Source organism: Aethalodelphis obliquidens, unplaced genomic scaffold, assembly GCF_003676395.1.
Source record: "Aethalodelphis obliquidens isolate GAN/ISIS:26980383/991018 unplaced genomic scaffold, ASM367639v1 scaffold14, whole genome shotgun sequence".
Lineage (NCBI taxonomy): Eukaryota > Metazoa > Chordata > Mammalia > Artiodactyla > Delphinidae > Aethalodelphis > Aethalodelphis obliquidens.
In genome coordinates, this window is record NW_020837958.1 from 36573099 (window position 1) to 36584280 (window position 11182).

The window sequence follows — 11182 nt, forward strand, 5'->3', positions numbered from 1 at the left end:
AGCCAGCGTGATGAAAGGCCTGGAGGTTGCACGAGCCTGGTGCACAAGGGCACTGCAGAGAGCAAAGGCTGGAGAGAGGCAGATGGCCTGGGGACTAGGATGAAGGGACTGGACCTCAGCCTCTGTCCCAGCATGGGGGAAGTGTCTTGGGAGATCAAGGGGCCTATTCAGGACTGGAGGGCCTGGCTCACCCAGGTGAAGTGAAGGCTGGACAACCGCCCGCAGTGAGACAGGATAGGGGGCCAGAGGAAGGGGGTTCAGAAGGGTCCCAGGGCCTGCGTGGGGCTCAGACACCCAAGTCCATCCTGGGAAGAGAACAGTGATGGAGCATCTTGGGAACAGGCCTGGGACCCTCCCTTTCTGTGGGGTTCTGCCCAGGTACTGCTGAAGATTGTCTAGTGGTCAGGTGAGTGGATTTGGAGAGGGTTTTTCAGGAACACGTAATAGATAAGATAATGGTTCAGTAACATTTCACTTGCCTCTCTGGGGAGGTACATATTTTCCCACCCATAGATGCTGGACTTGGCCATGTGTGCTAAGCAGAATTCTAAAGATGCCCTCCAACCCCCGAGTTTCCTGACCACGAGTTATTCAATGAAACACGAATCTAGCTGCTGCTATGGAGGGATTTTGCAGATGTAATTAAAGTCCCAGGTCAGCTGATCTTACAATGCAGAGATTATGCAGGTGGGCCTGACCCAGTCAAGTGAGCCCTTTAAAAGCAGAGCAATTTCTCTGGTCAGCAGCAGAAAGGGAAGTCAGAAAGGTTCAAAGCGCGAGATGAATTTGTTGCAATGTTGCTATATTGAGGATGGAGGAGGCCATGTGACAAGGAATGTGGGCGGCCTCCAGAAGCAGAGAACAGCTCTGGCTGCCAGCCAGCAAGGAAGTGGGGACTTCAATAGGCTCAAGGAACCATCCTACAACCACAATCGCAGGAATGAGCTTGGAAGAGGATCCCGGGCTCTAGATGAGAACACAGTCAGCTCACACCCTGATATCAGCCTGAGCAGAGAACCCGTCACGCCAAGCCTGGCTTCTGACCTACAGACTGTGAGCTAATAAATGGATGTTGTTTTAGGTGGCTGGGTTTATGGTAGTTTGTTACACAGCAGGAGAAGAGTAACACATCCACTGTCTGGACAGTGGAAGCGACAGTGTATGGGCTCTGGGACAGGGCCCTGTGTTTCTGCTCAGCCTCCTGTTTCCTTTGATGGGGTAACAAGCACGTGCCTAGGGAGCTATTACCCCTTCTGCTGGGCCCAAGGAGCAGGCTTAAAGCCAACAACGACCTGCAGCCAACCCAGCCAGTCTGCATCCTGAAGTAGCCACCCACCTCACCTGTCGACCTGAGAGAGAGGAAAGAAATGCTGCTGTCTCCGTGCACTTCTGGAGGGGTTTCTCACAGTGATGTCACAGCAGTTGTTGGCTGTTACAAGCATCTATATCTGAGCAGCAGCTGGAACAAGCTGGGGTAGGAGGCAGGGGCTGTGTTAAGGTTCTGGAGCAGGACTCTCATGCAAAATGAGCCCTGGAGGCTGCGGACCGGTGCTGAGGAAGTGCTCGCTTTGACCCATGGACTTAGGGCACTCAGAACTCAGCTTACTGTGTCCTTTCAACCACCCTGGGCTTCTGTGTGCCCTTCCTGTTGGAGTCACCTCCTGAAGTCACTGTGCTGTGCCCTGCCAGACAGTCTCCTTGGGGAGGATTCTTCCAAGAAAGCTGAGCCCTGTGACCTTTCCCTTGCTCCTAGGGACGCCCTCACCTTCGTCGAGCCAAACTCCACCAGCATGCCTGGACCACCCGGGGTGGTGAGTTCTCTTCTCTCTGCAGCACAGATGGCTGCAGCTGACCTCTGACCTTCAAACTTTCCTGGAAGATGTCAGAAACCTGCCCTCAAACTCAGGGGACAGGCCATGTTCCCTCAAGAACCCCCTTGATGGCCTGGCAGCCCTTTCCCACCGCTGGGGCAGGTGGAAGGTAAGCAGCAATACGTGATCTCTCCAGAGAATTCCTGGCTCCCAAATCTTTCTTTGGTCTCTGGCTTCTCCCTCCGACCATCTGGAAGCAAGTGACTGGGTGAGGCACCTGGGCCGATTTGGGCCTCCCGTTGGCAAGCCTCGCCTGGAGCATCCAGCACCTCCCCTAGAACATGGGCAACTGTGGTCTTGTTTCGTCCAGCTTTGGGCCTCAGCCCAGAGCAGGACCTCCCCCACACTTTTCAAATTTTTAATTCTTTTTAAAAAAAATTTATTTTACTGAAGTATAGTTGATTTACAATGTTGTGTTAATTTCTGCTGTATAGCAAAGTGATTCAGTTATACATGCATATATATTCTTTTTCATATTCTTTTCCATTATGGTGTATCACAGGAGATTGAATATAGTTCCCTGTGCTATACAGTAGGACCTTGTTGTTTATCCATCCTATATATACTAGTTTGCATCTGCTAACTCTGCACTCCCAGACCTTCCCTCCTGCAACACGCCCCCCCAGCAGCCACAAGTCTGTTCTCTCTGTCTGTGAGTCTATTTCTGTTTTGTAGATAAGTTCATTTGTGTCCTATTTTTTAGATTCCACATATAAGTGATATCATACGGTATTTGTCTTTCTCTTTCTGACTTACTTCACTTAGTATGATAATCTCTAGGTCCATCCATGTTGCTGCAAATGGCATTATTTCATTCTTTTTTATGGCTAAGTAGTATTCCATTGTGTATATATTCCACATCTTCTTTATCTATTCATCTGTCAATGGACACTTAGGTTGTTTCCATGTCTTGGCTATTGTGAACAGTGCTGCTATGAACATAGGGGTGCAAGTATATTTTCAAAGTATGGTTTTCTCCAGATATATGCCCAGGAGTGGGATTGCTGTATCATATGGTAGCTCTATTTTTTGTTTTTGCTTTTAAGGAAAGTCCATACTGTTTTTCCTAGTGGCTGCACCAATTTACATTCCCACCAACAGTGTGGGAGGGTTCCCTTTTCTCCACACCCTCTCCAGCATTTGTTATAAAGTTTAATTCTTATTTTGAAATAACCTCAACTTTACAGAAAAGTGGCAACTACAGAACACATGACTGTCTTTTTCCCTGAACCATCTGAAAATAAGTTCCTTACATTATGCCCCATCACCTCCCATCCCCATGGGTTACAGTACATTTCCTACCAAGAGGGACATTCTCCTACATAACCACCAGCCAACCAGCAAAATCGGTAAGTTAACATCAACACCTAACTACCATTTAGTCTTCAGATCCCACTCAAGCTTCACCAGTTGTCCCAGTAATGCTCTTTATAGCAAAAGGATCCAGGTTTGGGGATCATGTCTCATTTAGTTGTCATATTTCTTTTGTCTATTTCAATCTAGAAACAGTTCCTCAACCTCTGCTTGCATTGTCACTTTTGAGACTACAGGCTAGTTCTTTGGTAGAATGTCCCTCAGTTCGGGTTTGTACAACGTTTTTCAAGATTCATTTCAGACGGAGCATTTTTGGCAGAAACACGACAGACGTGATGTAAGGTTCTTCTCATTGTCTCCAATCAGGTGGTGCCTAGTTTTGATTTGTTCCATTACTGACATTCACTTTGATCACTTGTTTAAGATGGTGTCTGCTGGACTCCTCCATTGTAAAATCACTTTTTCCCTTTGTAATTAATAACTATGTGGGAAGGTACTTTGAGACTATGTAAATATCCCATTCCTCATTAAATTTTCCATGTATTCATTTATGTCAGTATGGATTCATGGTTTCCTATTTTATTCAATGGGCTATAAACTGCTACCATCATTATTTATTTTGATGTTCAAATTGCCCCAGATTTGGCCCATGGGAGCCCCTTCAAGCTGACTTCTGTTTCCTTTTGATATATGCACATCAGGATTTGAGTACACTGGCTTTTTGGCACAATAAGATGTCCTAGGTTCATCTGGTACTTTCTCTGCTCTCGCCCTGGAATCGGGCATTCCTCCAAGAAATCCTGGTTCATTTTAGGGGACAACTATATTTAGAATTCAAGAACTGGGTGCAAGGTATGCTCTTTGCTATTGGTGTGTCACTGTTCGCAGGTCCTCTTGGTGGACTGAGCAAAGGAATAGATGAATATAGGTCAATTGATTGACAGATCACGTTTATGTCTATGTTTTTGCTTCTATCTATCAATCTGTCTATCATCTATCTGTCTCATCTGTTTCTGCCGAGAACTGTGAGTTCCCATCGCCAACTCCAACTCCGACCCAGGATCATTCTAGTTTTCTCTCTTTCCTTATTTGTAACTCCTTTCCCCCATAGCGTGAAACATGGATCCCATTAGCCTCCGTATATTTATGCATTTGATCCCCTGTGTGTAATCAGGCTCCCCCTGTTGCACCACTCTCCCAGGTGGCTTCCTCACCCTGTGTTCTGACCCACCGAGGTAGACACTCCGCTTCACATGGGAGTCCGGCTCATCTGCTCAGGCTCCAACATGACATCCTGCTCTGGGCCACTGTGGCCCCTCCCCTGGCCTTCGGTGCAGACAGTGACCTTGCTTGGCCTCACCTAATGGCTTTGGGGCAGAGTTGTTCATAAAAGGAAGGAAAGGGAAGGGGTGGGCAGGGGAGGGAGGGGAAGGGAGGAAAGAGGAAGAGGAAGAAGAAGAGAAAGAGTAGAAAATCCATTTAAAATCATTCTCATTTGCCTGCCATGGGAAACCACTCCCTTCCCCGCAGGCTCCATGTGGTGTTGCCATTTTGCAGACCTTGGGAATCAGACTGGTGAGTGGCTTTGCTTGTGCTCAGCCTTCCTCTCTACTCCCTCTATTTAACTTCTCTGTGCCTCAGCCTTCTCATGTGTAGAATGCAGATTACAGCAGCGTCCACCTCACACGCTGTTGAGAGGATGCAATGCTCCAGGCCCTGATCATACCAGACCTTCCGGGGGGCCTGCCCCAGGGCCTTGTCACAGCTCCCACCTCCCCCTCACTGTTCCAACCTGTTCCTGGCTGTTGCTCAGGATGTCCCTGGACAAGCTTAAAGTCCAAGCTTCCACCCTCCTGCATTCACTGTCAGGCTGGCATGATGAGCGCCCATCTCTCATCCCCACTGGAGCTGAGTCTGGACAGGTTTGGATCTTGGCTGGAGGGCAGAGGCAGGCCCCTAGCCCGGTGGCAGACCTCAGCCCCTGACCCTGGCTGAAGCAGATCTGGGGCTGAGCCAGGGACCCCCTGGCACCCCACTCACCAGTGTGATGATGGGCTATTGGCTCAAAGGGGTTCTGCGCAGCTGCCGCCGGTGTGGGCTCATTCCCAGGGCTCAGACATGCCCTCCTCCTGGGCTGTGACTCCACCCAGTCCCTGGCCCTGAGGTCTTCTTCCCTGTTGTCTCCGAGTTGAGGATACTTTGCAGGCGAAGGTAATGCTCAGCATGGCTCTGCGGCCACCTGCAGGCAGTCTATGATTTTTTAGGATGCAGAGAAGGCCTGGTGGCAACTGTGTCATAATGGAGGACATCTGAGCAGAGTCTGGGGAAACGAGAGAGGGTAAAGAAGAGAGGCTGAGTGACACCAGGAGCCTGGGTGGGGCGGTGCCTGGAGTCCCTCTGGCTACATAGGCTGGACCCCCAGAAAGCCAGCCTTTAGGGTGAACAACAGCCATGCTGGGCTGAGTCCCTACAATTTTCTGGCTTCAATTCTCATGCATCTCTAGACATTTCCTGGTGTGGAGCTCTGGTTACAGACTGGGCGTGAGCCCTCTGGGCTGACAGCCTCACAGAGGAGCAGTGTGTGTGGTTCAAATGTGACTCTGGGGTCCACCTGAAGATCGCAGTTCGCGTTAATTCCTGTGGGATTCCCGGAGGGGACTGCAGGCTGCCTTCTTCTAGCGGGGAGGGGTCTCAGGGCAGAAGCACCCTGGAGTGTGCAGGGTCTTCCCTGCAGGCCGGTCCCGGCCCCTGTCACCGTTAGAGCCCGGGTTCCCGCGGCGCATAGGCCTGGAGCTCCAGGCTAATTGTGAATTAGGAGCGCAATTATGCCCGGCAGAATTGGCTCCGCGCTGCCGCCTCTTCCCGACAGACATGTATATTAATAGTTGGCACTTATTGAACCAAATATGAATATTCATCTTCATTTATATTTCAAGGCCTTTCCTCCCGGAGGCCCGCGGGGCTGCGACCAGCTCCAGCCCCATCACGGAGCTGACAGCTCGCACTCCTGGGCCCTGACTCCTGGCTCGGCGGGGCGGCGGCGGCGGCCCGGCTCCCAGCTGTCCACAAACACTCATTAGGGGCCGGACCCAGCGAGCTGCGGAGAATGTGTAATCGCGCCGCGCGCTGCTAATTAGGGAGCTGATGGGGCATTGAGGGCGAGAGGACGAATTCTTTAAACAGAGGACGGGAAACTTGAAGAGCTGTAATTACTTGGAGCAGAGTTCATTTCAGAACTTGGGAGCCAATGAGTCTGATGACAGCCCTGCCCGGAGGCGGGCGGGGGCGGCGGGGGTGGGAGGGGGGGGAAAAGCGAGCCGCTGGCCCAAACCTCCGCAGTGCCCAGGAGGCGGGGCGCCGCCCTCATTTTGTTCAACGCAATCAAGCTGCGCGCGCTCGCCCTCCCCTCCCGGGACAGCTTCCTCTCCCTCGGGGTCACCTTGGGCTCGGGCTCCTGTCTCTCCAGAGTGCTCCCCTGGCCTGGCGGGTCGTCCCTGGGCGCTCCCGGCGCCACCCAGGGCCTTGGCTCTCCCCGACAGCCAGCCCAGAACGGTGGGTCAACGATCCAGCCACCTGACAGCTGTTGTCGCTCTTTCCCGGAGCCAGAGGAGATGGAGGGCTTCGGGCTCCCCCAGACACCCGGGCTGGCCCTGACAGGAGCTGTGCCACGTGGAGGTGGGGGGCCGCGGTTTAGAGCCCTTGCCAACAGGACTTCCTCCAGAATTTCCCAGGCGTGTCACCGCAGGCCTCAGACCCTAAGAGGCGGTGTTGATGCCTGGGTGCTCTTCAGTCCTCATCTGCCTCCCCCAGCTCCAAGGCCACCGCGCCACCGGGGGTCTTCTGCAAACCTCCGCCTGAAATCCCACCCACCTCTCTCAGGGAAACCTCACCACTACTAGCTGGCGTCGGTCCTTGTGGCCCAGGGCAGAGTCCCACATCAGTCATGCATTTCAGAGCACCTGCGGGGGAGGGGGAAGAGACACTCCTCCACCCTCACCCTCCCCTTTAAGGTCCAGTGCCACCCAGGTCTCCCAGGACAGCTGTGGGCAGGAAGAGCGCTAGGCCCATGGTCAGAAGTGGACGTGGGAGCTTCTGGGGGCATTGTCCTGTCTCCGTCCCCACCGGGGTGAGCTTCAGGCCTGACTGTACCTATAACATCCGACAGATCCCATTCAGCTGGTGCACCCCGCCCCCAGCCCCACCCAGGTGGCAGCAATTGTTAGGTCTGACTCCATACTCTGACCACTTCCTCAACTAGCAAGAGGTGTTGGCCCCCTCCCCATTATTGGGTGTTTGGGTTTTTTTCCTGATGGCCTTTACTCTCTGTTGCTCAAGGAGAAGCTTGTGACTCAAGCTGCGTTTTTCTTTTTTTTTTTTTTTGCAGTACACGGGCCTCTCACCGCTGTGGCCTCCCTCACTGCGGAACACAGGCTCCGGACCCGCAGGCTCAGCGGCCATGGCTCACGGGCCCAGCCGCTCCACGGCATGTGGAATCCTCCCGGACCGTGACACGAACCCGTGTCCCCCGCATCGGCAGGCGGACCCTCAACCACTGCGCCACCAGGGAAGCCCACAAGCTGCGTTTTTAAGGTCTGTGGTCTCCCTCCAGAAGATAGTTGTCAGTACTTGCTTCTAATTCCAGCTGCTGCTTTGCGTGCTAACTAGTGGTGATTGTGGTGGTGGTAATAGCAACAAAAACTCCCACTTATTTGAGTGCTTCCTGTGGGCGAGGCACTAGTCTCGGTGCTTCACATGTATTAACTCATTCAATCCTCACAGTAACCGAAGTGGATATTAGTATTGTTTATGATACCCATTTTACAGATGAGGAAATTGAGGTTCAGGAAAGCTTGGTGGTTTGTTGGTAAGTGGCAGAGCAGGGATGGATTTGAATTCCAGTCTGTTTGGCCCCAAAGCCTGTGCTTCTAACCTCAATCCTCAACTGCTCCTGGAAGCCCAGCCCGCAGGGCCCGGAGCTCCTGGGGCAGGGACCCAGGCTGACATGGAGAGAAAAGAAAGTCCTTTGGCGGGTGGAGAAGATGGGGTCAGGGGACAGTCATGCCATTCCTCAGGTTCCCCAAGCGACCTGGGAGGAATTTGGACAACATTTTCCTCACTTCAGTCTAGATCTGTGCTGTCCAGTGCTGTAGCCTCTAACCCCATGTGGCTATTTAAATGAACTCAAATAAAATTACAAATTGGGTTCCTCAGTCATGCCAGCCGCATTTCGGTGTTCAGTAGTCAGATGTGGAATATTAACCTCCCCTGTTATCAGTCACCCCATACAGAATGCCAGTGGCCTTCCTAGCTTGGGGGTAGAACTCAAGAGTCAGCAACCTTCAGGAATCTTCTCCCGGATGCCCGTCAAGGACTCAGAGCGTGAACACCTGGCAGGGACAGAGTGGGAAGGGGCTGTGTGGGAAAGCATGAGAGCCCTACCCTTACACCTGCCTCTGCAGCCCCCAGGCAAGCATCAGGAGCTGCAATTAGCAGACAGGGCCCCTGCTTAAACCTGCCATTCGTTCCCCTCCTCCCAAAGGCAAGCAGCTTACAGCAGCTTTGCTCTTTTTCCTGCAAGAAGAGATCAGAAACAGAAGCATTCAGGCCTTGCCTGGCGCTCTCCTCTCTCTCAGCGTGAAGTCTGCCCAGCCCTGCCAGGCTCCGCTTCTAATTAGGGAAGCCAGGCTGCGGCCACAGAGGGGCCGGCGCCCAGCCAGCAGCCCACCTGGCCCCCTCCCAGCTAATCAGGTCCTAATTGACGCAGGGGTTGCTCGGCCGTGCTCCCCTTGCTCCGTGGGCCCAGCTGCCACTTCTCCCCAGAAAGGGGCTCAGCCCTCTGTCCCAGCAAGTTTGAAACCATCTGGACAGAAGGTGGGAGACCCGTGTTCACAGCATTCAGGACTTTCTTCACGCCCCCGGGCAGATTGCTGGGAGAGAAAGCTCCTTGACAAGATGTAACCTGCACTGCCCTGGGCGGGGCTGGGTTCGATGTGGGGCGTCTGAGGGGTGTGCTTCTGTGCTTGAGTTCAGACCCTGACCACTAGGTATCCTCAGGCCTGTGCCTTAGGAGACTCTATCAGGGAAAGCAAAGATGGGAGGTGGGGGTGGATTAGGAAGGGAGATAAGGCCTGAGGGTGAGAGTGGAGATGGGGGCAGGGGTGGGAAGCCCCTGGGAGTTGGCTCAGGCTGGGCCTGGCAGGGGTTTTTCCTCGCTGATGCCGCTATGTCCTTGGATCTGATCCACAGGGAGGAAAGCCAAGGAAGGGAGGAGGGAATACATTTACAGAGCATCCTCATCTTGCATCTCCTTTTACGGTTCCAAAAGGCTTCCTCTTGGTTTATCCCCACAGCTCTGGGAAAGAAGTGGGGCGGGACTGTCATTCCCATTCTGCAGAAGGGGAAAACTGAGGCCCACAGTGGGGAATTGATTCGCTCAAGGCCACACAGGGTCAGAGCTGGAGTTGAAAGCTGACCTTTGTCCTCTCACTCCCCAGCCCAGGGCTCCAATGTGGGCTGTGGTCCATGGCTGACTATAGAAATGTCAGACCCTCACTTCACTTACCTTGGGGAATGTTATTGATTGCTGAAGTGGCCACATTTGTTTCCAGATGGCCTGGAATTGGGGCTGTGGCTGAAGTTTTTTAGGAGTTTTAGGGAAAATAGCACAGATGAGAGAGTTTGAATTCGCTCTCCATAACTTTGAAAACCACTCCCAAGAAATTTGGTCAAGGCTGCAACGGTAAAGAGGTACCCTCGACACCCCCCAGGCCTCCGAGGAAGGCCCCCTCTCTCTGAGACAGCCGGAAAACGATAGGAAGGGAGAATTTTCAATATGGATTAACACATAGAAAGGGATTTCATTTTGGACGTTAGTTTCTCTGTAAGAACTTAATGAGGAGGTGAGGCTCAGACTTGGGAGTTTTCTGCTGCCGCCTAGACTTCTGCCGCCTGTGCTGTCTGTGGCGCCCCCTTTGTTGAACTAGCTGGGGCAGTGGGGCTGGTCAGAACTTAAGGTAGGGAAATAGAAGGGTGTGTGAATTTTTGACTTAAGTGTGTGGGACAACCTTGGGTTATTCAATTATCAATTAATGTCCTGTTCTAACCTATTCAGAGACCTCTGGACCTGCAGCTCTCCTGTAGGTTTTTTTTTTGGCCACACGGTGCCTCACGGCATGTGAGATCAGGGATCGAACCCATGCCCCCTGCAGTGGAAACGCAGAGTCTTAACCACTGGACCGCCAGGGAAATCCCTCCAGTAGGTATTGACCAAGGGGCCTTCGTGAGCTGGGAATGGAACTGTACCAATGGGCTGCTGGTTGTGGCCCCCTCCCTTGGGAGGCAGTCACGCCCCCCCCACTAGGTAGACCAGAAAGTCAAGAGAGGACAAAAACAGGGTGCTTCACCCCTCCACTCTCCCCTTCCTAGACCTTCCTCTGACTGCTGTCCTCCCACCGAAGGAGGGCTCTGCCGACTTGCATGGTCAGAACTCAGGACGTCGGCTGGGCCAAGGTCATGGCCTTAGTGGACCCCGATTTAAGTTCACGGCATCTCGCGGACCCAGGCAGGGCACGAGCCCTGGGTCCTGCGACCACTCCTCCTCAGCATCCCCTCTGATTGTACATTCTGGGAGGAGGAGTGGACTGAGAACCTCTCCCGGGGCCTCACTCTCTTTCCTTGGGAGGTGTTGATGCCACATTTAGATTTGGGGAAGTGCTCGGGCCCCCTGAAGCCGACGCTCCATGTTCCGGGTTCTGGCCGCTCAGCGCGCTGTGCTGGGCCTTAGGCATCACGTGTCACGTAGCTGTGAACACAGCAGGGCTCTGATCTGTGCTGTGCTCTCGCTCCCCCAGGAGTCCCGCCAGGAAGTGGAGGTTACGTAGGGTAGGATGCAGGCGTTCCTGGGTCCCTGGCAGTCAGCTAACAGCACAAAACCTCACCCTTAACCTAGAATGGTTATTAACATATTAATTAATATTTAAAAACTCGTTATGCCTTGA